At 38.8% G+C, this 5,505-nt stretch overlaps 1 protein-coding gene across 1 annotated transcript in view; it reads right to left on the reverse strand.

The window, feature by feature from the left end:
• SPRY3 (sprouty RTK signaling antagonist 3) overlaps positions 1–5,505 on the reverse strand; it is a 70,253-nt gene that overhangs the window by 63,975 nt on the left and 773 nt on the right. The window lies entirely within an intron of this gene.

The following is a 5,505-nucleotide window of genomic DNA, read 5'->3' on the forward strand; positions in this document are numbered from 1 at the left end:
ATATGCAGGATGTATTTTCATTGTTACAAATTGAACATAATTAAAGCATAGTGATTAATCACAAAAAAAATATGTAATTATATATGTGTTTTTTGATCGTCTTAGGCGACCCCTGTGAAAGGGTCGTTCGACCTCCAAAGGGGTCGCTACCCACAGGTTGAGAACCACTGCTTTAAAGCTACCTACTGGAAAATTTACAGATGAAATGATAAATTATAAGAGACTTGCTTCAGAATATCTAGATGAAACAAAACTTGGCATGAATTGAGTAGTCAAAGCTGGGGGTAAGGTATGTGGGAATCATAACATTCTTTCTACTTTGGTGTAGATTTCAAATTTGCCATCAATAACAATTTTTTGAAAGGAAAAAAAATGCCTCAAAACTAGATGTGATGTCCCTATACCCTAGAGATTCTGACTTTATAATGGGGACCACCAACCTGCACTTCAAGGTGGTCTTTGGCTACTGAGAGTTTGTAGTAAAAGTATGGGTAGAGCAGGTGCAGTGCAAGGGTTTCTTGCACTGCTCTGTTGGAGAAGTCTCTCTCAGATGTATAGAAATTGTGACATCAGGTGGGGTATAAACAAAGAGCATCCTGAATGCTTGGGCTGCTCTGGAGTTCCAGAAATCCTGAGTCTTTTGCCCAGGAAGTCAGTAATAACAGAAGTTGGGCCCAGCACTACTGATTATACCCTAATGAAGCCCATACTGGAAGGAGGAGACCTTGGCTGACATCAATCTGACTCTCTGAGTGGACAGGATACCATTTGGGAACTTGGCCTCCAGACTCTTGAAGACAATGTTTCCTGTTGGCATGTGATGGAAGTCCAACTCATTTTATGAGAAACAGTTTAAGTTTCTCATAAAATGTTTAATCTAGGGAAGACTTGTGGAAGTCGGGGAGTGGTAAAACAAAGGAAAATCCAAGAAGGGTTTGGTGGGCAATACAAGAGGACCAGGATAGAATCCTAGGTTTGTCAGACTGCAGAGTCTTTGCCTTACCAGCAGTGAGACTGGAAAGGAAGTAATAGGTAATAAGAGAAAAAGTAATATGCCTTTGTGACTAGAATATACTTTTTCATTGTTTTATGCATTTCTTGACTCAAATCCAAAATGGATTTAAAGTCATTTATAATACAGGATATGCATGGAATAAATCTTCTAAAATAAAGGTTAAAAACTATTTACTTTTCCAAACTCACTTTGCGTGTCTCTTTCTTCCTCTTCAGATATCATTATTAATTCATTTTCTTTTATATAAGTCCACTGTAGACTCTGGCTACAAGTGATTGCCCAAGGGGCTTCAGTGTCAAAATCTTTTCATCTCCAAATGTCAATTATATTACTTCCCTTTTTTAGTTTTTAAAAATGTATTGGGGTGACATAGGTTAATAACATTTATAGGTTTCAGGGGTACAATTCTCTAATACATCATCTGTAGACTCACATAACGTCAGGAGAATAACTAAACTGACAATAATGACTGTGGCAGAGTTTGATCACAAAATTTAGTTGTTTGTACATGCTTACATTCATAATTTCTCTGTGAGCAGCCATGATAGTTGCCAGATTGAGTCCAGTATAGAAGTGGCAGCCATCAACATTACTGACTACAGGAAAGTTTCTGTTACAGCAATAGCAGTGGTATAAATAGTGGTACCTAGTGTTTTGTGATATCAAAAGAGCTCTCCTCACCACACCATTTGTGCAGTGAATTTTTGGTTGTTGAACCTGGAAACAGCCCTATGCCTCTTTCTCCAGGCCTCATGATGATGCTGTTAGCTTCCAAATATCCTTTCTTCCAACTTACTTTTTATCAAAGTTATTTTATACACACTTAAATATACAAATCTTAACTGTACAGGTCAATGAATTTGACAAATGTATACAGTGTGGGACCAACATCACAATCAAGACATACAACATCATCATCACTCCGAATGCTGAATGATGTTGAGTTTGTGCTGAATCATATTTCTGTTGAGAGTCAGAAATGCTCACATCCTGCTCATATCCTCAGACACAAATTGATATACTTTCAGCTTTTAACACATTTTTTTTTCCATTGGTAGATGAGGAACATTTTGCATGGCCTAGATGATTTTTTTTAAATGTCAGTGTTTATTTGTTTCTGTATAGAGTTAGTAGAGAATTGTCATAGACCAAAGCCTCCACCAAATTCAACATTGTGTTGTGTCCAGAATATTTATTTTCTGGCTAAGAGTCACTTTCAGTTGCATGACCAAAGTTCATTTTATTATAAATCTTCATTTTTTCCTTTCCTTCTTTTTTTAACCTTTTTAAAGATTGCTCTTAGTTGGTTCTTTTAAGGACCATTATAGCACACTGTTTTAACCGCTTTTCAACTCAAGGTTATGAACAGGATTAGAGAGCATGGCATCTTCATTAAGATGCTAGACAAACCAAGATGTAGATGTTGGCCAAAGATGACATTTGCCAGACATCATTCGTATACAATAGTCCACGCAAGAGATGGTGCTAATTTGGTCTAGAGCAGGGGTTGTCAAATTATAAGCCCACAGGCCAAATTCTGCCTCCTGCCTCTTTTTGTAAATAAAGTTTTATTGGAACACATCCACACTCTCATTTAAGTGTTGACTGTAGCTGCTTTTGCTCAATAAACGAAGAATTGAGTAGTAGCAGACAGAGAATGTATGCACCCCCACAAAGTCTGAAGTATTTATTATCTGACCCTTTATAGAAAAAAAATGCCAATTCTTGGCCCCTGGTGCTATCAGGACAAGTGGAGACAAATAATTGAGCAGATTGTATTATTGGAAGTAGAGCAGGAATAAGCCTGGCATGTTCTAGAAACACAGGAAGGCCATAAACGGATCCAGATACTATCATCTCTCCCCTTATTTTGTAGCACATTTGTACCTGTTGATATTTATTTGGACATTCATTCACTCATTCAGTGAATATTCTTTAAGTTCCCACTGTGGGCCAGACACTGTTAGCTGCTACACACACACACACACACACACACACACACACACACACACACAAATCGTATAAGGGGAACCAACAAGTAAACAATTATAACACAAAATAGTAAGTGCTAACTAAAAATGAGGGGAAAAGGATGCAATTGATACAGAGGAGGCAATACACTTTTCTTTTACCACCTAGTCAGCATCTGCTATTACATGTAACCTTCCTCAAATTATACCCGAACCACATCTCTCCTGGTTGGTCATGCCTCCCCTCCTTCAGTCACTAAGCTACATCATATAATAGTAATAATCATCATCGTAGCAGCTAATCCCCATTGAGCATTTACTGGGTGTAAGATATAGCCAGGTACTGGACACACATTGTCTCATTTACTCATCACAATCCTGATATAAATATTACTATGCCCGTTTGTGAAATAGGAAATTAAGGGTCAGAGAGGTGAAGTCCTTTGTTCAAGTTCTCATGTGTGTTCCACAAAGTAGCGCTCAGGGCATCTGCTATTTTCTTCCTCCTCTGCTCTGGCTTGCTGCTGATGCCTAATGTTAAGATTGCTGCTTGATGGTATCACCTACCGAAGGCGCCAATACCAACCAATGTGTATGCCAAAGTCTTATGTCTAGAGCATTAATGTTCGAGTCCAGGGTATTGTTTCTCATAGATGCTAAATATCTGGGAACAATGACCATATTTTGTGAAAGAGTTCTTTGTAGTTTTTACTTGTGCTTTTATTACAGTTCCTGCCCTTGGGTCTGGTGCCAAATTACCTAGGTTTGAATCTCAGCCCTGAAACTTAAGTGCTGTGTGATCCTGGCGAAATTGCTTAACTTCTTCATTCCCCTGTTTCCCTATCCTTAAAGCAGGAATAACAATATTATCTACCTTTAGTGTCTGTTATAAAACACTTAGCCCAGCGTTATTGCAAAGAAAACTGGCTTCTTTTTCCAACTCTTAAACAGGCCTCTATCTATCAACCTCTTGCCTCTTTCTGGGTACTTTCTATCTGTTCATTTCACCTTACGTTTATTGATTTTATTCACTTTAATTGCTACTGTCATGCTCCTTCCTATTACAGGAACTTTGATTATGCTGTTCACTGTCTGAAATGTTCCTTTTCCTGTTTGCCTGGCCAATTCTTATGTGTTCTTTAAACTCCATAAGGGTGAGGACTCTACCTGTTTTTGTTTGCCGTTTTACACCCAGAGTTTCATATGGCACTTGGTGCACAGTAGGCCCTCATTAACGTTTGTTGCATGAAAACCAACCTGAGTCAGCCTAGTAGCTCACCTTATTCAGGTATTGCTCTGTATATGAATTCACATCCTAGCTACAGCTTTTTTTCTGTCTACTCACTGGTTCTAGACAATTTTCAATAAATAAATAAATGCTATATGTTAGGTTCTGGGCTAGGGTCTTGGAAAATAAATTTTTAAAATAAAAACTTTCGCCCAGCCAGTGTGGCTCGGTGGTTGAGTGTCAACCTATGAACCAGGAGGTCATGGTTTGATTCAGGGCACATGTCCGGGTTGTAAGCTCCGTCCCCAGTGGGGGTTATGCGGGAGGCAGCGAATCAATGATTCTCTTTCATCATTAATGTTTCTGTCTCTCTTTCCCTCTCCTTTCCTCTCTGAAATCAATAAAAATATATTTTTTAAAAAATAAAATACAAATTTTCTGCTCTCAAAAAGCTACTCTTTCATTGGAGGACACAAGCATTCAAAGAGAGAGGCTATAATCTAGAATGATGTGGTATACTTAAGGCCTGTACTGGACTCACTGGGCATAATGGACCCATGGAAAATGAGAAAATAAATTTATTTGGGAAATATAGGAAAGGATTTACAGATGAAGTAACATGTAAATTGAGTTAAAAAAAAATGAGTAGCAGTTTTTCCAATAGACAAGTAGGGGCAAAGCATGAATGCCTTTTCTCCTTTTGTTGATCCTAACTTTTACAAGCTGTTACCCCTTTGACATTAGCCTAATATTTTTCATCTCCAATAACTACAATGCTGCTCAGTTTCCCATTTTCCAGTGTCTCTATAGATTATGTATGTTGTTTATTCTCGCTCTCAATGTGTTCCTCTGCCCTGGACTGCCCTTGCACTGCTAATTTGGTGCACTTTTTGGTCCTTCTTTGTAATATGTATTGTTCATTAATTTTTACGCGCATAAAATATGCATTCCTAATGGTGACTTCCCTTCTAGTGCTCACTGGATTTAGCGCTCTACCTGCACCCTGAATTCAAGGTGCTCAACTGAATTAGTGGGAGTCCCGCATTGAGTGATATGTGACGTAAGTTCAAGAAAGTGCTGGAAGGATAGTGAAAGAATTTTAGATCCAGCAAACCTTGCTAAGCCACCATGAATAGGAGCGGAGTGAGACTAGGTAGGCGCATTGAAAAGGCAAGGACCCGCGTTTTACACGCAGCGTAGTTTACGGGTCCGCCTATTCTCTCTGAGCCTGTGGCTCCCACATCTTTTAAACAGACTAGTCCGCCCCATTCCCATCCTTCTGGATCGGAGGC

The sequence above is a fragment of the Myotis myotis genome, unplaced genomic scaffold, assembly GCF_014108235.1.
Source record: "Myotis myotis isolate mMyoMyo1 unplaced genomic scaffold, mMyoMyo1.p scaffold_m19_p_4, whole genome shotgun sequence".
In the NCBI taxonomy this organism is placed as follows: Eukaryota; Metazoa; Chordata; class Mammalia; order Chiroptera; family Vespertilionidae; genus Myotis; species Myotis myotis.